The sequence below is a fragment of the Entelurus aequoreus genome, linkage group LG08, assembly GCF_033978785.1.
Source record: "Entelurus aequoreus isolate RoL-2023_Sb linkage group LG08, RoL_Eaeq_v1.1, whole genome shotgun sequence".
NCBI lineage: Eukaryota > Metazoa > Chordata > Actinopteri > Syngnathiformes > Syngnathidae > Entelurus > Entelurus aequoreus.
The window spans coordinates 70,817,226-70,842,122 of NC_084738.1; the positions used below are offsets into that span (position 1 = coordinate 70,817,226).

At 31.0% G+C, this 24,897-nt stretch overlaps 1 pseudogene; it reads left to right on the forward strand.

Moving 5' to 3' along the window:
• Positions 1–24,897, forward strand: part of LOC133656269 (glutamate receptor ionotropic, NMDA 2C-like) — a 181,251-nt pseudogene that overhangs the window by 67,928 nt on the left and 88,426 nt on the right.

The window sequence follows — 24,897 nt, forward strand, 5'->3', positions numbered from 1 at the left end:
TTTCAACCGATTCAAACCTATACACCTTCAACCCTTTCAATTTTATTTTCCATGTTCAACAAATTTCCAGGAATTCCTATTTTTTTTTCTGACCTTACTTCCAAACTTTTTTACTGCGATGACCCATTTCAACCGTTCCACTGTCAAAACATTCCTCTTAATCCGGACAAAAAACTAAGTTTTTTAACTGGAAATATTCCCGGTTTTCCAGGAATTCCTTAAAATCATTTCTCAATGAAAAGTGTTATTACTTCAACATTTCTCGACCGATTTGAAAAATTCCAACACCAACCACCAACACATCCCAAACATTCAAATGTATTTTTTTTTACCATTTTCAAAAAAAATTCCCGCTTTTCTCGAAATTCCCGAAACATTTTTTAAAGTTCCACAACTCCCACATTTTTCATCCAATTCAAACCGTTCCAACTTGAAAATATTCAGCCTGCTCAGGAATTGTGTACTCCCTTTCAACAATTATACAAAAAAATTCCCGGATTTCCTAGAATCCCCAGTTTTAAGGGACATTTTGAATGGATAATTTGAAAAATTACCAATTTTTCAAACTTCCGCTATTCCCACATTTTTCAACCGATTCCAACCTTTACACATTCAATTTCATTTTCCATGTTCAACAAATTTCCAGGAATTCCTGTTTTTTTTCTGACCCTACTTCCAACCTTTTTTAATGCGATGACTCCTTTCATATTTTTCAACCCATTTCAACCTTCCACTGTCAAAACATTCCTCTTAATCCGGACAAAAAACTAAGTTTTTTAACTGGAAATTTTCCCGGTTTTCCAGGAATTCCTTAAAATCATTTCTCAATGAAAAGTGTTACTACTTCAACATTTCTCGACCAATTTGAACAATTCCAACACCAACCACTAACACATCCTGAACATTCAAATGTGTTTTTTTTAAACATTTTCTAAAAAAATTCCCGCTTTTCCCGAAATTCCCGAAACATTTTTCAAGGTTCCACAACTCCCACATTTTTCATCCAATTCAAACAGTTCCAACTTCAAAATATTCAGCCAGCTCAGGAATTGTGTGCTCCCTTTCAACAATTATACAAACAATTTCCCGGATTTCCTAGAATCCCCAGTTTTTAGGGACATTTTCCCCATTCAAAATGAATTATCCATTTTTCAAACTTCCGCAATTCCTAAATTTTTCAACCGATTCAAACCGTTACACCTTCAACACTTTTAATTTCATTTTCCATGTTCAAAAAATTTCCAGGAATTCCTGTTTTTTTTCTGACCTTACTTCCAACCATTTTTAGTCCGATGACTCCTTTCACATTTTTCAACCCATTTCAACCGTTCCACTGTCAAAACATTCTTCTTAGTCAAGACAAAAAAAAAATGGTTTAAGAAGTTTGAAAATTCCCGGTTTTCTCAAAATTCCGTAATTTTTTTTATTAAAAAAGTGTTACTACTTAAACATTTCTTGACCGATTTAAACAATTCCAACACCAACTAATTCAGCTCATTCAGGACATTCATGCTTCAAAAAAATTAAAAATCCCGCTTTTCCCCCCAAATTCCCAAATTTCCAGTAAGTTTCAATTGAAATGAATGGGACATTTTTCCCAAGTTGCACAATTTCCACATTGTTCATCCAATTCGAACCTTTACACCTTCAACATTTTCAATTTCATTTTCCTCATTTTCCGTGTTCAACAAATTTCCAGGAATTCCTGTTTTTTTTTCTGACCTTACTTCCAACCTTTTTTAGAGTGATGACTCCTTTCACATTTTTTCAACCCATTTCAACCGTTCCACTGTCAAAACATTCCTCTTAGTCAGGACAAAAAAAAAACAAGTTGGTTTTAGAAGTTTAAAAATTCCCGGTTTTCCCGAAATTCCGTAATTTTTTTTGTTAAAAAACTGTTACTACTTAAACATTTCTTGACCGATTTAAACAATTACAACACCAACTAATTCAGCTCATTCAGGACATTCATGCTTCAAAAAAAATCCCGCTTTTCAACCCCAATTTCCCCAATTTCCAGTAAGTTCCCATTGACATTGAAATGAATGGGACATTTTTCCCAAGTTGCACAATTCCCCCATTTTTCAACCTATTCAAACCTTTACACCTTCAACACTTTCAATTTAATTTTTTTCATTTTCCATGTTCAACAAATTTCCAGGAATTCCTGTTTTTTTTTCTGACCTTACTTCCAACCTTTTTTAGTGCGATGACTCATTTCACATTTTTTCAACCCATTTCAACCGTTCCACTGTCAAAACATTCCTCTTAGTCAGGACAAAAAAAAAAACAAGTTGGTTTTAGAAGTTTAAAAATTCCCGGTTTTCCCGAAATTCCGTAATTTTTTTTGTTAAAAAACTGTTACTACTTAAACATTTCTTGACCGATTTAAACAATTACAACACCAACTAATTCAGCTCATTCAGGACATTCATGCTTCAAAAAAAATCCCGCTTTTCAACCCCAATTTCCCAAATTTCCAGTAAGTTCCCATTGACATTGAAATGAATGGGACATTTTTCCCAAGTTGCACAATTCCCCCATTTTTCAACCTATTCAAACCTTTACACGTTCAACACTTTCAATTTAATTTTTTTCATTTTCCATGTTCAACAAATTTCCAGGAATTCCTGTTTTTTTTTCTGACCTTACTTCCAACCTTTTTTAGTGCGATGACTCCTTTCACATTTTTTCAACCCATTTCAACCGTTCCACTGTCAAAACATTCCTCTTAGTCAGGACAAAAAAAAAAACAAGTTGGTTTTAGAAGTTTGAAAATTTCCCGGTTTTCCCGAAATTCCGTGACACCACTTTTTAAAAAAAATTAAAAATCTGTTACTACTTCAACATTTCTGGACCGATTTAAACAATTCCAACACCAACTAATTCAGCTCATTCAGGACATTCATGCTTCAAAAAATTAAAAATCCCGCTTTTCCCCCTAAATTCCCAAATTTCCAGTAAGTTTCAATTGAAATGAATGGGACATTTTTCCCAAGTTGCACAATTCCCACATTTTTCAACCTATTCAAACCTTTACACCTTCAACACTTTCAATTTCATTTTTTTCATTTTCCGTGTTCAACAAATTTCCAGGAATTCCTGTTTTTTTTCTGACCTTACTTACAACCTTTTTTAGTGCGATAACTCCTTTCACATTTTTTCAACCCATTTCAACCGTTCCATTGTCAAAACATTCCTCTTAGTCAGGACAAAAAAAACCAAGTTGGTTTTAGAAGTTTAAAAATTCCCGGTTTTCCCGAAATTCCCTACTTTTTTTTGTTAAAAAACTGTTACTACTTTACCATTTTTGGACCGATTTAAACAATTCCAACACCAACTAATTCAGCTCATTCAGGACATTCATGCTTCAAAAAAAAAATCCCGCTTTTCACCCCTAATTTCCCAAATTTCCAGTAAGTTCCCATTGACATTGAAATGAATGGGACATTTTTCCCAAGTTGCACAATTCCCCCATTTTTCAACCTATTCAAACCATTCCAACATCAACACATTCCTCTCATCCTGGACATTCAAACTAACACTTTCCCTAAGTTCCAAACCAAATTCCGTTTTTTCCTGGAAATACAAACGATTCTTACATTCATACTACATTCTGTCAGCATTTCAGTTCAACTTCAGGAATTGGAGCATTCTTACGCAATTCCTTCAGGAATCGCCTCATCTGGTTAAAGTATATTATTACCATTTCGCCCACCTTATAAAATGACGACACCGGTGATCTAGATACTTGAGTCTAAACAGTGTATAGTGGGAGTGAGTGCTATAATCCCCGAGGGGTGGGCGTGTCATCGGGTCCGAGCGACGCGGATCAAAACCCCGCCCCCCTCCAACCCCCCCTCCCTGTCACATTAGCATACTCTGCAGCGGGACTGCTAATTACACGTCTTTGAAGACGGAAGAGCGCAGAGATCGTTATGAAAGGAGACAATAACGCGCTCTTGTTTTTCCCGATTAATTGGGTTGGGCCTGGCGGACAGGGGGCGGGGCTTCTTTGACCACGCCTAATTGCGGGTGAATGACACGTGACGTGAGTAATAACCCTTCTTTTTGTGTGTGTGTCGCCGCTCTTGTGCTATTTTTAAGGGCCCGCTCCCCAGGCGAAGCCCCAACAAGCCCAGACTGGGATTAAGTTGAATGACGGCGAGTCTGGCTGCGTTACTCTTTTGGTATTCCTCAGGCTCACCGCTGGCGTAGAGGGGGTGTGTTTACCTCCCCCCCTACCCCCCCGTAGCCTCTCAGCTGTGGGAGAGGAAGATGACAGCTCCTCGCCCTCGGAGACGAGCCCCGGAGAGTCAGCTCCCAAAAGGCGCTTTGACAGTTTAACGTACACGCCTGCCTCCTTCCCCACTTCCTTACGGGCGTCCATGTCTGACACCACGGCTCATACGTGGTTTTGTTTGTGGTTTTTTTCATATATATATATATATTTATATCACGCTGATGACGCTACGCCAAAGTGTTCTTGCACCAGCTATCTCGTCAATAACACCTGCTTACATCACAGTCCAAGCCCCTGGGAGCTCGCAAATATTACAGGAAAAAAAGTCGAGCATTTTGGGAGAATGCTAAAATGCGCAAATGCTAACGTTAGCAGGCGTTAGCATGTGTTATCCAATGTGGCGGAGGAAGGAGGTTTCCATGGCAACTTCATGTAAAAATGTAGTAATCCATATAATTACTTGAGTAAAGTAGATATGATGTAATGGATAGGAATGCCTGATGCTGGCTGTCAATAAAAAAAAAAAAAAAAAAAAAAAAAAAAAAATTACGCTGTAAAAAACCCAAAAAACGGTAGATTTTTTACACACTCAATCACATTTTTTTTTTTTTTTTTTTTATAAAATTGATTTTTTTAACACACATTTTGCTCAAAAATGTCATTAATTGATAGCAAATATTACAGAAAAAAAGTCGAGTATTTTGGGAGAATGCTAAAATGCGCAAATGCTAACGTTAGCATGCGTTAGCATGTGTTATCCAATGTGGCGGAGGGAGGAGGTTTCCATGGCAACTTCATGTAAAAATGTAGTAATCCATATAATTACTTGAGTAAAAGTAAATATGATGTAATGGATAGGAATGCCTGATGCTGGCTGTCAATAAAAAAAATAAAAAATAAAAATAAAAATAAAAATAATTGTTTACGCTGTAAAAACCCCAAAAAAGTCGAAAAAATATAAAAAATAAAAAAAATTGTTTACGCTGTAAAAACCCCCAAAAACTATAGATTTTTTACACACTCAATCACTTTTCTTTTTTTTTTTCCATAAAATTTATTTTTTTAACACACATTTTGCTCAAAAATGTCATTAATTGATATCAAATATTACAGAAAAAAAGTCGAGCATTTTGGGAGAATGCTGAAATGCGCAAATGCTAACATTAGCATGCGTTAGCATGTGTTATCCAATGTGGCGGAGGGAGGAGGTTTCCATGGCAACTTCATGTAAAAATGTAGTAATCCATATAATTACTTGAGTAAAAGTAAATATGATGTAATGGATATGAATGCCTGATGCTGGCTGTCAATAAAAATAAAATGATTAAAAATAAAAATAAAAATTGTTTACGCTGTAAAAACCCCAAAAAAGTCGAAAAAATAAAAAAAATAAAAAAATTGTTTACGCTGTAAAAAACCCCAAAAACTATAGATTTTTTACACACTCAATCACTTTTCTTTTTTTTTTTTATAAAATTGATTTTTTTAACACACATTTTGCTCAAAAATGTCATTAATTGATAGCAAATATTACAGAAAAAAAGTCGAGTATTTTGGGAGAATGCTAAAATGCGCAAATGCTAACGTTAGCATGCGTTAGCATGTGTTATCCAATGTGACGGAGGGAGGAGGTTTCCATGGCAACTTCATGTAAAAATGTAGTAATCCATATAATTACTTGAGTAAAAGTAAATATGATGTAATGGATAGGAATGCCTGATGCTGGCTGTCAATAAAAATAAAATGAAAAAAAAAAAAAAAATTGTTTAGGCTGTAAAAACCCCAAAAAACTATAGATTTTTTACACACTCAATCACATTTTTTTTTTTTTTTTTTATAAAATTGATTTTTTTAACACATTTTGCTCAAAAATGTCATTAATTGATAGCAAATATTACAGAAAAAAAGTCGAGTATTTTGGGAGAATGCTAAAATGCGCAAATGCTAACGTTAGCATGCGTTAGCATGTGTTATCCAATGTGGCGGAGGGAGGAGGTTTCCGTGGCAACTTCATGTAAAAATGTAGTAATCCATATAATTACTTGAGTAAAAGTAAATATGATGTAATGGATAGGAATGCCTGATGCTGGCTGTCAATTAAAAAAAAAAGAAAAAAAAAAAAATTGTTTACGCTGTAAAAAACCCAAAAAACTATAGATTTTTTACACACTCAATCACATTTTTTTTATTTTTTTTTTTTATAAAATTGATTTTTTTTAACACACATTTTTCTCAAAAATGTCATTAATTGATAGCAAATATTACAGAAAAAAAGTCGAGTATTTTGGGAGAATGCTAAAATGCGCAAATGCTAACGTTAGCATGCGTTAGCATGTGTTATCCAATGTGGCGGAGGGAGGAGGTTTCCATGGCAACTTCATGTAAAAATGTAGTAATCCATATAATTACTTGAGTAAAAGTAAATATGATGTAATGGATAGCAATGCCTGATGCTGGCTGTCAATAAAAATAAAATGAAAAAAAAAAAATTAAAATAAATTGTTCATGCTGTAAAAAACCCAAAAAACTATAGATTTTTTACACACTCAATCACATTTTTTTTTTTTTTTTTTTATAAAATTGATTTTTTTAACACACATTTTGCTCAAAAATGTCATTAATTGATAGCAAATATTACAGAAAAAAAGTCGAGTATTTTGGGAGAATGCTAAAATGCGCAAATGCTAACGTTAGCACGCGTTAGCATGTGTTATCCAATGTGGCGGAGGGAGGAGGTTTCCATGGCAACTTCATGTAAAAATGTAGTAATCCATATAATTACTTGAGTAAAAGTAAATATGATGTAATGGATAGGAATGCCTGATGCTGGCTGTCAATAAAAAAAAAATTAATAATAATAATTGTTTATGGCGTAAAAACCCCAAAAAACTATAGATTTTTTACACACTCAATTACATTTTTTTTTTTTTTTTTTATAAAATTGATTTTTTTAACACACATTTTGCTCAAAAATGTCATTAATTGATAGCAAATATTACAGAAAAAAAGTCGAGCATTTTGGGAGAATGCTAAAATGCGCAAATGCTAACGTTAGCACGCGTTAGCATGTGTTATCCAATGTGGCGGAGGGAGGAGGTTTCCATGGCAACTTCATGTAAAAATGTAGTAATCCATATAATTACTTGAGTAAAAGTAAATATGATGTAATGGATAGGAATGCCTGATGCTGGCTGTCAATAAAAATAAAATGAAAAAAAAAAAAAAAAAAAAATTGTTCATGCTGTAAAAAACCCAAAAAACTATAGATTTTTTACACACTCAATTACATTTTTTTTTTTTTTTTTTTATAAAATTGATTTTTTTAACACACATTTTGCTAAAAAATGTCATCAATTGATAGCAAATATTACAGAAAAAAAGTCGAGTATTTTGGGAGAATGCTAAAATGCGCAAATGCTAACGTTGGCATGCGTTAGCATGTGTTATCCAATGTGGAGGAGGGAGGAGGTTTCCATGGCAACTTCATGTAAAAATGTAGTAATCCATATAATTACTTGAGTAAAAGTAAATATGATGTAATGGATAGGAATGCCTGATGCTGGCTGTCAATAAAAATAAAATGAAAAAAAAAAAAAAAAAAAAATTGTTCATGCTGTAAAAAACCCAAAAAACTATAGATTTTTTACACACTCAATTACATTTTTTTTTTTTTTTTTATAAAATTGATTTTTTTAACACACATTTTGCTAAAAAATGTCATTAATTGATAGCAAATATTACAGAAAAAAAGTTGAGTATTTTGGGAGAATGCTAAAATGCGCAAATGCTAACATTAGCATGCGTTAGCATGTGTTATCCAATGTGGCGGAGGGAGGAGGTTTCCATGGCAACTTCATTTAAAAATGTAGTAATCCATATAATTATTTGAGTAAAAGTAAATATGATGTAATGGATAGGAATGCCTGATGCTGGCTGTCAATAAAAAAAAAATAAATAAAAAAATAAATAAATAAAAATTACGCTGTAAAAAACCCAAAAAACTGTAGATTTTTTACACACTTAATCACATTTTTTTTTTTTTTTTTTACAAAATTGATATTTTTAACACACATTTTGCTCAAAAATGTCATTAATTGATAGCAAATATTACAGAAAAAAAGTCGAGTATTTTGGGAGAATGCTAAAATGCGCAAATGCTAACGTTAGCATGCGTTAGCATGTGTTATCCAATGTGGCGGAGGGAGGAGGTTTCCATGGCAACGTCATGTAAAAATGTAGTAATCCATATAACTACTTGAGTAAAAGTAAATATGATGTAATGGATAGGAATGCCTGATGCTGGCTGTCAATAAAAAAAAAATGAAAAAAAAAATAATTAAAAAAAATTGTTTACGCTGTAAAAACCCCAAAAAACTATAGATTTTTTACACACTCAATCACATTTTTTTTTTTTTTATAAAATGTATTTTTTTAACACACATTTTGCTCAAAAATGTCATTAATTGATAGCAAATATTACAGAAAAAAAGTTGAGTATTTTGGGAGAATGCTAAAATGCGCAAATGCTAACGTTAGCAGGCGTTAGCATGTGTTATCCAATGTGGCGGAGGGAGGAGGTTTCCATGGCAACTTCATGTAAAAATGTAGTAATCCATATAATTACTTGAGTAAAAGTAAATATGATGTGATGGATAGGAATGCCTGATGCTGGCTGTCAATAAAAAAATAAAAAAAAATAAAAAAATAATAATAATTGTTTATGCTGTAAAAACCCCAAAAAACTATAGATTTTTTACACACTCAATCACATTTTTTTTTTTTTTTTCATAAAATTGATTTTTTTAACACACATTTTGCTCAAAAATGTCATTAATTGATAGCAAATATTACAGAAAAAAAGTCGAGTATTTTGGGAGAATTCTAAAATGCGCAAATGCTAACGTTAGCATGCGTTAGCATGTGTTATCCAATGTGGCGGAGGGAGGAGGTTTCCATGGCAACTTCATGTAAAAATGTAGTAATCCATATAATTACTTGAGTAAAAGTAAATATGATGTAATGGATAGGAATGCCTGATGCTGGCTGTCAATAAAAAAAAATAAAAAAAATAAAAATAATAATAATTGTTTATGCTGTGAAAACCCCAAAAAACTATAGATTTTTTACACACTCAATCACATTTTTTTTTTTTTTTTTATAAAATTGATTTTTTTAACACACATTTTGCTCAAAAATGTCATTAATTGATAGCAAATATTACAGAAAAAAGTCGAGTATTTTCGGAGAATGCTAAAATGCGCAAATGCTAACGTTGGCATGCGTTAGCATGTGTTATCCAATGTGGCGGAGGGAGGAGGTTTCCATGGCAACTTCATGTAAAAATGTAGTAATCCATATAATTACTTGAGTAAAAGTAAATATGATGTAATGGATAGGAATGCCTGATGCTGGCTGTCAATAAAAATAAAATGGAAAAAAAAAAATAAAAAAAATTGTTTACGCTGTAAAAACCCCAAAAAACTGTAGATTTTTTACACACTTAATCACTTTTTTTTTTTTTTTTTACAAAATTGATTTTTTTAACACACATTTTGCTCAAAAATGTCATTAATTGATAGCAAATATTACAGAAAAAAAGTCGAGTATTTTGGGAGAATGCTAAAATGCGCAAATGCTAACGTTGGCATGCGTTAGCATGTGTTATCCAATGTGGAGGAGGGAGGAGGTTTCCATGGCAACTTCATGTAAAAATGTAGTAATCCATATAATTACTTGAGTAAAAGTAAATATGATGTAATGGATAGGAATGCCTGATGCTGGCTGTCAATAAAAATAAAATGAAAAAAAAAAAAAAAAAAAAATTGTTCATGCTGTAAAAAACCCAAAAAACTATAGATTTTTTACACACTCAATTACATTTTTTTTTTTTTTTTTATAAAATTGATTTTTTTAACACACATTTTGCTAAAAAATGTCATTAATTGATAGCAAATATTACAGAAAAAAAGTTGAGTATTTTGGGAGAATGCTAAAATGCGCAAATGCTAACATTAGCATGCGTTAGCATGTGTTATCCAATGTGGCGGAGGGAGGAGGTTTCCATGGCAACTTCATTTAAAAATGTAGTAATCCATATAATTATTTGAGTAAAAGTAAATATGATGTAATGGATAGGAATGCCTGATGCTGGCTGTCAATAAAAAAAAAATAAAAAAATAAATAAATAAATAAAAATTACGCTGTAAAAAACCCAAAAAACTGTAGATTTTTTACACACTTAATCACATTTTTTTTTTTTTTTTTTACAAAATTGATATTTTTAACACACATTTTGCTCAAAAATGTCATTAATTGATAGCAAATATTACAGAAAAAAAGTCGAGTATTTTGGGAGAATGCTAAAATGCGCAAATGCTAACGTTAGCATGCGTTAGCATGTGTTATCCAATGTGGCGGAGGGAGGAGGTTTCCATGGCAACGTCATGTAAAAATGTAGTAATCCATATAACTACTTGAGTAAAAGTAAATATGATGTAATGGATAGGAATGCCTGATGCTGGCTGTCAATAAAAAAAAAATGAAAAAAAAAATAATTAAAAAAAATTGTTTACGCTGTAAAAACCCCAAAAAACTATAGATTTTTTACACACTCAATCACATTTTTTTTTTTTTTTTATAAAATGTATTTTTTTAACACACATTTTGCTCAAAAATGTCATTAATTGATAGCAAATATTACAGAAAAAAGTTGAGTATTTTGGGAGAATGCTAAAATGCGCAAATGCTAACGTTAGCAGGCGTTAGCATGTGTTATCCAATGTGGCGGAGGGAGGAGGTTTCCATGGCAACTTCATGTAAAAATGTAGTAATCCATATAATTACTTGAGTAAAAGTAAATATGATGTGATGGATAGGAATGCCTGATGCTGGCTGTCAATAAAAAAATAAAAAAAAATAAAAAAATAATAATAATTGTTTATGCTGTAAAAACCCCAAAAAACTATAGATTTTTTACACACTCAATCACATTTTTTTTTTTTTTTTCATAAAATTGATTTTTTTAACACACATTTTGCTCAAAAATGTCATTAATTGATAGCAAATATTACAGAAAAAAAGTCGAGTATTTTGGGAGAATTCTAAAATGCGCAAATGCTAACGTTAGCATGCGTTAGCATGTGTTATCCAATGTGGCGGAGGGAGGAGGTTTCCATGGCAACTTCATGTAAAAATGTAGTAATCCATATAATTACTTGAGTAAAAGTAAATATGATGTAATGGATAGGAATGCCTGATGCTGGCTGTCAATAAAAAAAAATAAAAAAAAATAAAAATAATAATAATTGTTTATGCTGTGAAAACCCCAAAAAACTATAGATTTTTTACACACTCAATCACATTTTTTTTTTTTTTTTTATAAAATTGATTTTTTTAACACACATTTTGCTCAAAAATGTCATTAATTGATAGCAAATATTACAGAAAAAAGTCGAGTATTTTCGGAGAATGCTAAAATGCGCAAATGCTAACGTTGGCATGCGTTAGCATGTGTTATCCAATGTGGCGGAGGGAGGAGGTTTCCATGGCAACTTCATGTAAAAATGTAGTAATCCATATAATTACTTGAGTAAAAGTAAATATGATGTAATGGATAGGAATGCCTGATGCTGGCTGTCAATAAAAATAAAATGGAAAAAAAAAAATAAAAAAAATTGTTTACGCTGTAAAAACCCCAAAAAACTGTAGATTTTTTACACACTTAATCACTTTTTTTTTTTTTTTTTTACAAAATTGATTTTTTTAACACACATTTTGCTCAAAAATGTCATTAATTGATAGCAAATATTACAGAAAAAAAGTCGAGTATTTTGGGAGAATGCTAAAATGCGCAAATGCTAACGTTAGCATGCGTTAGCATGTGTTATCCAATGTGGCGGAGGGAGGAGGTTTCCATGGCAACTTCATGTAAAAATGTAGTAATCCATATCATTACTTGAGTAAAAGTAAATATGATGTAATGGATAGGAATGCCTGATGCTGGCTGTCAATAAAAATAAAATGAAAAAAAAATAAAATAAATTGTTTACACTGTAAAACCCCCAAAAAACTATAGATTTTTTACACACTCAATCACATTTTTTTTTCATTTTTTTTTTATAAAATTTATTTTTTTAACACACATTTTGCTCAAAAATGTCATTAATTGATAGCAAATATTACAGAAAAAAAGTCGAGTATTTTGGGAGAATGCTAAAATGCGCAAATGCTAATGTTAGTATGTGTTAGCATGTGTTATCCAATGTGGCGGAGGGAGGAGGTTTCCATGGCAACTTCATGTAAAAATGTAGTAATCCATATAATTACTTGAGTAAAAGTAAATATGATGTAATGGATAGGAATGCCTGATGCTGGCTGTCAATAAAAAAAAAAAAGAAAAAAAAAAAATAATAAAAAATTACGCTGAAAAAACCCAAAAACCTGTAGATTTTTTACACACTTAATCACATTTTTTTTTTTTTTTTTTACAAAATTGATTTTTTTAACACACATTTTGCTCAAAAATGTCATTAATTGATAGCAAATATTACCGAAAAAAAGTCGAGTATTTTGGGAGAATGCTAAAATGCGCAAATGCTAACGTTAGCATGCGTTAGCATGTGTTATCCAATGTGGCGGAGGGAGGAGGTTTCCATGGCAACTTCATGTAAAAATGTAGTAATCCATATAATTACTTGATTAAAAGTAAATATGATGTAATGGATAGGAATGCCTGATGCTGGCTGTCAATAAAAATAAAATGGGAAAAAAAATTTTTTAAAAAATTGTTTACGCTGTAAAAAACCCAAAAAACCATAGATTTTTTACACACTCAATCACATTTTTTATTTATTTATTTTTTTATAAAATTGATTTTTTTAACACACATTTTGCTCAAAAATGTCATTAATTGATAGCAAATATTACAGAAAAAAAGTCGAGTATTTTGGGAGAATGCTAAAATGCGCAAATGCTAACGTTAGCATGCGTTAGCATGTGTTATCCAATGTGGCGGAGGGAGGAGGTTTCCATGGCAACTTCATGTAAAAATGTAGTAATCCATATAATTACTTGAGTAAAAGTAAATATGATGTAATGGATAGGAATTCCTGATGCTGGCTGTCAATAAAAAAAAATAAAAAAAAATTAAAAAAGAATAAAATTGTTTACGCTGTAAAAACCCCAAAAAACTATAGATTTTTTACACACTCAATTACATTTTTTTTTTTTTTACAAACTGAATTTTTTTAACACACATTTTGCTCAAAAATGTCATTAATTGATAGCAAATATTACAGAAAAAAAGTTGAGTATTTTGGGAGAATGCTAAATGCTAAAATGGGCAAATGCTAACGTTAGCATGCGTTAGCATGCGTTAGCATGTGTTATCCCGGGCAATGTGACGAAGGGGGTGAATAATCTGTGAAAAAAACGACTCTTGTACTAGTGAGTAACTTTGGATTTATGTAGTATAGCTCAATTTTAGCTCAATTTAAATATTTAAATCTAAATATTTTGACATTTTGGGCAGACAACAGATATATGATGTATGTTATTATGATGTAATGGATAGGAATGTCTGATGCTGGATGTCAATAAAGAAAAAAAGAAAAAAAAAAGAAAAAAGAAAAGAAAAATACATATATTGTTTACCCCCAAAAAACTATCTAATGTAAACAACATTTCAGTTCATGAAATTTTCAATTTCAAAAAATTCAGTTACAATAATTCAGTGTTCATAAAAAGCTTTCGTAACAAATTATCTCCATATACCAGAATTTCACCCTACAAGATAAAAGTGGTGCAGCTCAGTCGCCAGTATTTTACTTTGAAAATAACTATGGTACTGTTTTTCCTTTTACAGTAATTCGGAATAAAAATCTGGTAATAAAAGTCTGGCGACTGAGCTTCCGGTTTGTTTAAGACCTGTGTCACGTGACCGCAAAGTTGACACCTCATTGGCTGGTTGTGAGACAGGAGCCATCGCGGATCTTTGAGTTTTGAAGCCACAAATACTTCTGTATCGAATTCTGCATTGCCTTTTTACTAAAAAATGAAAAATAAAAAATGTTTTTTTAAATCATTGTTTTTACTTCATTATAATTTTCATAATTTTTTCCCACATTATCGTGATTGGCTGCGACTGAAGCGACCCAGCGGAGAAACGTAGCTAAGCTAACGAAGCTAAGCTAAACTATGTTTTGTTTTGTCTTCTCCTTCCCGGCAGACGGAGGGGTCGTCCTTCCTGCAGATGGGCGCGTCCCTGGAGCAGCAGGTCCTCTGCATGTTTAAGGTACAGGACACTTTAATCCAGCATTTCTCAAAGTGTGGGGCACGCCCCACTGGTGGGGAATAGAGACATGACAGGTGGGGCGCGAGGAACGGGAGGAAATGTCACTTAAATTTTTTAATTTTTTAAATTATATTCTTAGATTTTTTTTTTTTACTATGCTTTCATTTTCTATACACACCGTAAATCACTTTGTGATTCTGTCTGTGGAATCCGCTATATAAATAAATGTAAATTACTTATTTTTCCTGTAGGCTTTAATTTTCTAGGTAGGAGCGTAAGTTTGACAGACATAGCGACAGTAACTAATGGGGGCGGGGCTAAGCCGAACAAACTTTCGCGCGGATGGGTAGCAGGCTAAGAGTGGCAGTGTCAAGCCTGCAACCCCGATTTGAAAAGCTGTGCAGTGCAAAACAGGTTCATTGCAGCCACTAATGCTGGAGTACTGTAAAACTCATGTTCACTTGCCCTGTCTTGCCAAATGCATAGCTCCTTCTTTTTTTTTTTTTGCAAAGATTGCAAAGTGGCACTTTTATTTTATTTATTATTGAATTTGATGCAAGTTATTTGATTTATTATTGAACTTGACGCAAGTTATAACACTTCTATTTTATTTATTATTGAAATTGATGCACGTTATTTGATTTATTATTTAACTTGATGCAAGTTATAACACTTTTATTTGATTTATTATTGAACTTGATGCAAGTTATTTGATTTATTATTGAACTTGATGCAAGTTATGACACTTTTATTTGATTTATTATTGAACTTGATGCAAGTTATTTGATTTATTATTGAACTTGATGCAAGTTATAACACTTCTATGTTATTTATTATTGAAATTGATGCAAGTTATTTGATTTATTATTGAACTTGATGCAAGTTATAACACTTTTATTTGATTTATTATTGAACTTGATGCAAGTTATTTGATTTATTATTGAACTTGATGCAAGTTATAACACTTTTATTTGATTTATTATTGAACTTGATGCAAGTTATTTGATTTATTATTGAACTTGATGCAAGTTATAACACTTCTATTTTATTTATTATTGAAATTGATGCAAGTTATTTGATTTATTATTGAACTTGATGCAAGTTATAACACTTTTATTTTATTTATTATTGAAGTTGATGCAAGTTATTTGATTTATTATTGAACTTGATGCAAGTTATAACACTTCTATTTTATTTATTATTAAAGTTGATGCAAGTTATTTGATTTATTATTGAACTTGATGCAAGTTATAACACTTCTATTTTATTTATTATTGAAATTGATGCAAGTTATTTGATTTATTATTGAACTTGATGCAAGTTATAACACTTTTATTTGATTTATTATTGAACTTGATGCAAGTTATTTGATTTATTATTGAACTTGATGCAAGTTATAACACTTTTATTTGATTTGTTATTGAACTTGATGCAAGTTATTTGATTTATTATTGAACTTGATGCAAGTTATAACACTTCTATTTTATTTATTATTGAAATTGATGCAAGTTATTTGATTTATTATTGAACTTGATGCAAGTTATAACACTTTTTTTGATTTATTATTGAACTTGATGGAAATTATAACACTTTTATTTTATTTATTATTGAACTTGATGCAAGTTATTTGATTTATTATTGAACTTGATGCAAGTTATAACACTTTTATTTGATTTATTATTGAACTTGATGCAAGTTATTTGATTTATTATTGAACTTGATGCAAGTTATAAAACTTTTATTTGATTTATTATTGAACTTGATGCAAGTTATAACACTTTTGTTTTATTTATTATTGAACTTGATGCAAGTTATTTGATTTATTATTGAACTTGATGCAAGTTATAAAACTTTTATTTGATTTATTATTGAACTTGATGCAAGTTATTTGATTTATTATTGAACTTGATGCAAGTTATAACACTTTTTTTGATTTATTATTGAACTTGATGCAAGTTATAACACTTTTTTTGATTTATTATTGAACTTGATGCAAGTTATAACACTTTTGTTTTATTTATTATTGAACTTGATGCAAGTTATTTTATTTATTATTGAACTTGATGCAAGTTATAACACTTTTATTTGATTTATTATTGAACTTGATGCAAGTTATAACACTTTTGTTTTATTTATTATTGAACTTGATGCAAGTTATTTTATTTATTATTGAACTTGATGCAAGTTATAACACTTTTATTTGATTTATTATTGAACTTGATGCAAGTTATAACACTTTTATTTGATTTATTATTGAACTTGATGCAAGTTATAACACTTTTGTTTTATTTATTATTGAACTTGATGCAAGTTATTTGATTTATTATTGAACTTGATGCAAGTTATAAAACTTTTATTTGATTTATTATTGAACTTGATGCAAGTTATTTGATTTATTATTGAACTTGATGCAAGTTATAACACTTTTTTGATTTATTATTGAACTTGATGCAAGTTATAACACTTTTGTTTTATTTATTATTGAACTTGATGCAAGTTATTTTATTTATTATTGAACTTGATGCAAGTTATAACACTTTTTTTGATTTATTATTGAACTTGATGCAAGTTATAACACTTTTGTTTTATTTATTATTGAACTTGATGCAAGTTATTTTATTTATTATTGAACTTGATGCAAGTTATACCACAGCTGAACAGTTATTTAATTTATTATTGAACTTGATGTTATTTTGTGTTATTGAGTTTGAATGTATACAACTTGATGTTACTTGATGTTCAATAAATTTGAAAATGGTAAGCTTGGCATTAGCGTTCTGTTGGGGCGATGGGGGCAGGTGGGGCTTGAAAACTCCACCTTGTCCAAAGTGGGGGATGACAAAAAAAGTTTGAGGACCACTGACTTAATCCAAGACCTCTCAGGCCGGGCTGGTGAATGACGTACCTTGCAGATGTCAAACGCACACAGATGAGCGTCAGGATTAGACGCCATGACCTCGCTGCTCTTTGGGGAATTAATGGGATCATTGGCAGGGATAGTTTTGGAATCCCTGCAAAAAAAACCCCCAAAGCTACTAAAATGAGTCGAACGTCTGGTTGCTAAGACGTTAGCCTAGCATATACCACACATATTATTTTTGTTTTGTTTTTTGTCCAAATATTAGTTTGTTTTCTCTTGTGTTGATCGTTTTGTTACATTCTTGATATTGTTATTTTGTTATTGAGCCACATCATCTTAAAATGGCCCACATCATTTTATGTAGTCAGCCACATCATTTTATGAAGTCCACCACATCATTTTATGAAGTCCACCACATCATTTTATGTAGTCCGCCACATCATTTTATGTAGTCCACCACATCATTTTATGTAGTCCACCACATCATTTTATGTAGTCCACCACATCATTTTATGTAGTCAGCCACTTCATTTTATGTAGTCCACCACATCATTTTATGTAGTCCACCACATCATTTTATGTAGTCCACCACATCATTTTATGTAGTCCACCACATCATTTTATGTAGTCAGCCACTTCATTTTATGTAGTCCACCACATCATTTTATGTAGTCCACCACATCATTTTATGTAGTCCGCCACATCATTTTATGTAGTCAGCCACTTCATTTTATGTAGTCCACCACATCATTTTATGTAGTCCGCCACATCATTTCATGTAGTCCGCCACATCATTTTATGTTGTCAACCACATCATTTTATGTAGTCCACCACATCATTTTATGTAGTCCACCACATCATTTTATGTAGTCCACCACATCATTTTATGTAGTCCGCCACATCATTTTATGTAGTCAGCCACATCATTTTATGTAGTCCACCACATCATTTTATGTAGTCAGCCACATCATTTTATGTAGTCAGCCACATCATTTTATGTAGTCCACCACATTATTTTATGTAGTCCGCTACATCATTTTATGTAGTCCACCACATCATTTTATGTAGTCTACCACATCATTTTATGTAGTCAGCCACATCATTTTATGTAGTCAGCCACATCATTTTATGTAGTCCGCCACATCATTTTATGTAGTCCGCCACATCATTTTATGTAGTCAGCCACGTCATTTTATGTAGTCCGCCACATCATTTTATGTAGTCCGCCACATCATTTTATGTAGTCCGCCACATCATTTTATGTAGTCCACCACATCATTTTATGTAGTCCGCCACATCATTTTATGTAGTTCACCACATCATTTTATGTAGTCCGCCACGTCATTTTATGTAGTCCGCCACATCATTTTAAGTGGCCTACCACATCATTTTAAAATGGCCCTCCACATAATTTTAATATGGCCCGCCACATCATTTTATGTAGACCGCCACATCATTTTATATGGCCCACCAAGTCATATTAACATGGCCCTCCACATAATTTTATATAGTCCGCCACATCATTTTATGTAGTCCGCCACATCATTTTATGTAGTCAGCCACATCATTTTATGTAGTCCGCCACATCATTTTATGTAGTCAGCCACATCATTTTATGTAGTCCACCACATCATTTCATGTAGTCCACCACATTAATTTTATGTAGTCCACCACATCATTTTATGTAGTCCACCACATCATTTTATGTAGTCCACCACATCATTTTATGTAGTCCACCACATTAATTTTATGTAGTCCACCACATCATTTTATGTAGTCCACCACATCATTTTATGTAGTCCCCCACATCATTTTATGTAGTCTACCACATCATTTTATGTAGTCAACCACATCATTTTATGTAGTCCACCACATCATTTTATGTAGTCAGCCACATCATTTTATGTAGTCCGCCACATTATTTTATGTAGTCCGCCACATCATTTTATGTAGTCAGCCACATCATTTTATGTAGTCCACCACATCATTTTATGTAGTCCACCACATCATTTTATGAAGTCCGCCACATCATTTGATGTAGTCCGCCACATCATTTTATGTAGTCAGCCACATCATTTTATGTAGTCTACCACATCATTTTATGTAGTCCACCACATCATTTTATGTAGTCTACCACATCATTTTATGTAGTCAGCCACATCATTTTATGTAGTCAACCACATAATTTTATTTAGTCCACCACATCATTTTATGAAGTCCGCCACATCATTTTATGTAGTCCGCCACATCATTTTATGTTGTCCACCACATCATTTTATGTAGTCCGCCACATCATTTTATGTAGTCCGCCACATCATTTTATGTAGTCCACCACATCATATTATGTAGTCCACCACATCATTTTATGTAGTCCGCCACACAGCAGTGATGTTAGGCTAAAGAACCAAATGCTAATTGCAACAATAGAAGTGGAAAAACTGCACCAAAAGTGGTAAAGTTAGCACATTTTCCAGGTTTTTCCCTGTGATCCACCACTGTTAGCTGTTAGCCACCACTGTTAGCTGTGATCCACCACTGTCAGCTGTGATCCACCACTGTTAGCTGTGATCCACCACTGTTAGCTGTTAGCCACCACTGTCAGCTGTGATCCACCACTGTTAGTTGTCATCAAAGGCTGAGGGTTGGAGGTTCCTCCGTCTTGTATTTTCTCATTTTGTTAGCATGAACTTTTGTCTTCGTTTTTATTTTTTTTTCTGTCTCAGCTGATGGAAGAATACGACTGGGGTGAGTTCGCCGTCATCACCAGCTTGCTTCCAGGATACGACACCTTTGTGGACATGGTGGAGTCCTACACGGACACTTCCTACTTCCTGTGGCACCTGCAGGACGTCCTGTCCATGGAAATGTCCGTCGGCGCAAACGACGCCAGAACCAGGCGCATTCTGCAGCAGGTAAGATTGGGAAGTGGGACAAGCGGTAGCAAATGGATGGATGGATGGATGGGAAGTGGTATGTGCTGTAAAAATACAATTTTAAAACAATTGTGAAGTAGTATGTGTTGTAAAAATAAAAAACATAAAATAATGAAAAAAAAGATTGTGAAGTGGTATGTGCTGTAAAAAAAAGATTGTGTTGTAAAAATGAAAAAAACAAACTAAGATTAGGAAGTGGCATGTTGTAAAAATTTTAAAAATAAAATAAATAAGATTGGGAAGTGGCATGTGTTGTAAAAATAATAATACAAAAAAATAAATAAATACGATTGGGAAGTGGTATGTGTTGTAAAAATAATCATAACAAAATGATGATTAAATAAGATTGGGAAATGGTATGTGCTGTAAAAATAAGAATACAAAAATACCAAATAAATAAGTTTGGGAAGTTGTATGTGTTGTAAAAATAATAATACAAAAATAATAAATAAATAAGATTGGGAAGTGGTATGTGTTGTAAAAAATAATAATAAAAACATAAAATAAATACGGTTGGGGAGTGGCATGTGTTGTAAAAATCATAATTAAAAATAAAATAAATAAGATTGGGAAGTGGCATGTGTTGTAAAAATAAACATAACTAAATTGTAAATTAATAAGATTGGAAAATGGTATGTGTTGTAAAAATAAAATAAAAAAGATTGGGAAGTGGTATGCGTTGTAAAAACAATAAATAATAACAAAATAATGAATAAATAAGATTGGGAAATGGTATGAGTTGTAAAAATAATAATAAAATAATAAGAAAATAAATAAGTTTGGGAAGTGGTATGTGTTGTAAGAATAATAATAACAAAATAAAATAAATAAGATTGGGAAGTGGTATGTGTTGTGAAAATAAAAATAACATAAAAACAATTGTGAAGTGGTATGTGTTGTAAAAATAATATTTAAAAATAAAATAAATACGATTGGGAAGTGGCATGTGTTGTAAAAATGATAATTAAAAATAATATAAGTAAGATTGGGAAGTGGCATGTGTTGTAAAAATAAACATAAATAAATAAGATTGGGAAGTGATAGGTGTTGTAAAAATAATAATAAAACATAAAATAAATAAGATTGGGAAGTGGCATGCGTTGTAAAAATAAACATAAATAAATAAGATTGGGAAGTGATATGTGTTGTAAAAATGATGATTAAAAATGAAATAGATAAGATTGGGAAGTGGCATGTGTTGAAAAATAATAATACAAAAATAATAAATAAATAAGATTGGGAAGTGGTATGTTTTGTAAAAATAATAATAAATAAATGATAAATAAATAAGATTGGGAAGTGGTATGTGTTGTAAAAATAATAATACAAAAATAAAATAAATACGATTGGGAAGTGGTATGTGTTGTAAAAATAATATTTAAAAACAAAATAAATAAGATTGGGAAGTGGCATGTGTTGTAAAAATAATATTTAAAAATAAAATAAATACGATTGGGAAGTGGCATGTGTTGTAAAAATAATATTTAAAAATAAAATAAATAAGATTGGGAAGTGGCATGTGTTGTAAAAATAATATTTAAAAATAAAATAAAAAAGATTGGGAGGTGGCATGTGTTGTAAAAATGATAATTAAAAATAAAATAAATACGATTGGGAGGTGGCATGTGTTGTAAAAATAAACATAACTAAATAATAAATTAATAAGACTGGGAAGTGGTATGTGTTGTAAAAATAAAATAAAAAAGATTGGGAAGTGGTATGTGTTGTAAAAATAATAATAACAAAATAATGATTAAATAAGATTGGGAAGTGGTATGCGTTGTAAAAACAATAATAAAAAAATAATGAATAAATAAGATTGGGAAATGGTATGTGTTGTAAAAATAAGAATAAAAAAATAATAAATAAATAAGTTTGGGAAGTGGTATGTGTTGTAATAATAATAATAACAAAATAAAATAAATAAGATTGGGAAGTGGTATGTGTTGTAAAAATAATAACAACAAAATAATAAATAAATAAGATTAGGAAGTGGTATTTGTTGTCAAAATTATAATAAAAAAAGAAAAAATAAGATTGGAAGTGGTATGTGTTGTTGTAAAAATTAAAAAGAAGAAACAAAAAAAGTTTATGAAGTGGAACCAAACAGGCCAAAACTGTGTTTTTGTTCCGTAGGTGGACTCCCAGGTCCTGCTGGTCTACTGCTCCTTCGAGGAGGCCCACTTCCTGTTCCACCAGGCGACCGAGGTGGGCCTGGTGGGGCCGGGCTACATCTGGATCCTCCCCAGCCTGGCCGTGGGCAACCCCGAGATCCCGCCGCCCGCCAGCTTCCCCGTGGGCGTGATCGGCGTCATCACCGAGCAGTGGAGGAAGAGCCTGCGGCAGCGAGTCAGGGAGGGCGTGGCCATCGTCGCCAAGGGCGCCGAGAGCTTCAAGAAGCAGCGGGGCTTCATCCCCGAGGGACACGGCGACTGCAGCAAGCCCGCTAAACACTCCGCCAACAATACTCTCTTCAGGTGAGGAGGGTTTCCAAGACCTTACCTGGATAACAACACTTTGGCAAAAGTTTCACTCTTTTGACCTTTCACTGGATTTGGTCTTTTGTTGCTCAAATTCAGTATAATAAATAAATAATATATACATTCAGAATTTTTTTTTTTTTACATAAAATAAATAAAATAAAATAAAATAATTTAATTCATAAAACTAAATACAATTTAAATACATTACTTTGGATTAAATCAAATTGAAAAAATTAAACTAAGTTATATTAAATTATAATTTTTTTGACCAATTCAGTCAAACAGTCTTGTATGAAACGTTTGAGCTTTTTAAATAAAATTTAAATAAAGTTTTGTGTGAAAAAAAAAAAAAAAAAATTACAATAAAAAAAAATATATCTGCCAATGAACACTAAAAACATTCCAACTTAGTTTTGTGTGAAAAAAAATAATACTAAAAAAAAATAATTTAAATTAAATAAAAATGTATCTGCCAATGATTGCTAAAAACATTCTAATTTAGTTTTGTGTGAAAAAATATAAAAAATAAATTAAATACAAATGTGTCTGCCAATGATTGCTAAAAACATTCCAACTTAGTTTGTGTGAAAAAAAAAAATAAAAAATTTTTTAAATACAAATGTATCTGCCAATGAACGCTAAAAACATTCAAACTTAGTTTTGTGTGAAAAAAAAAAAAAAAAAAAAAAAACCCATTTAATTAAATAAAAATGTATCTGCCAATTATTGCTAAAAACATTCCAACTTAGTTTTGTGTGAAAAAATTAAAAAAAAAAAAAAAAAAATTACAATTAAATAAAAATGTATCTGCCAATGAACGCTTCAAACATTCCAACTTAGTTTTGTGTGAAAAGATTTACAAAAAATTAAAAAATTTAATTAAATAAAAATGTATCGGCCAATGAACGCTAAAAACATTCCAACTTAGTTTTGTGTGAAAAAAAAAAAATAAAAAATAGATACAATTAAATTAAAATGTATCTGCCAATGATTACTAAAAACATTCCAACTCAGTTTTGTGTGAAAAAATTAAAAATTACAATTAAATAAAAATGTATCTGCCAAAGAGCGCTAAAAACATTCCAACTTAGTTTTGTGTGAAAAAAAAAAAAAATTTTTTTAAAAATAATGAAAATTAAATAAAAATGTATCTGCCAATGAATGCTAAAACATTCAAACTTAGTTTTGTGTGAAAAAAAATAAATAAATAAAAAAAAGTAATTAAAATTAAATAAAAATGTATCTGCCAACGATTGCTAAAAACATTCCAACTTAGTTTTGTGTGAAAAAAAATAAAAAAAATAAATAAAAATGTATCTGCCAATGATTGCTAAAACATTCCAACTTAGTTTTGTGTGAAAAAAAAAAAAAAAAATTAAAAAAAGTAATTAAAATTAAATAAAAATGTTCTGCCAACAATTGCTAAAAACATTCCAACTTAGTTTTGTGTGAAAAATTGTTTTTTTTAATTAAATCAAAATGTATCTGCCAATGATTGCTAAAAACATTCCAACTTAGTTTTGTGTGAAAAAAAAAAAAAAAAAAAAAAAAAAAAAATTACAATTAAATAAAAATGTATCTGCCAATGAACGCTTCAAACATTCCAACTTAGTTTGTGTGAAAAGATTTACAAAAAATAAAACAATTTAATTAAATAAAAATGTATCGGCCAATGAACGCTAAAAACATTCCAACTTAGTTTTGTGTGAAAAAAAATAAATAAAATAATAGATACAATTAAATTAAAATGTATCTGCCAATGATTACTAAAAACATTCCAACTCAGTTTTGTGTGAAAAAATTAAAAATTACAATTAAATAAAAATGTATCTGCCAAAGAGCGCTAAAAACATTCCAACTTAGTTTTGTGTGAAAAAAAATTTTTTTTTTTAAAAAATAATGAAAATTAAATAAAAATGTATCTGCCAATGAATGCTAAAACATTCCAACTTAGTTTTGTGTGAAAAAAAAAAAAAAAATTAAATAAAAATGTATCTGCCAATGATTGCTAAAACATTCCAACTTAGTTTTGTGTGAAAAAAAAAAAAAAAAAAAAAAAAGTAATTAAAATTAAATAAAAATGTTCT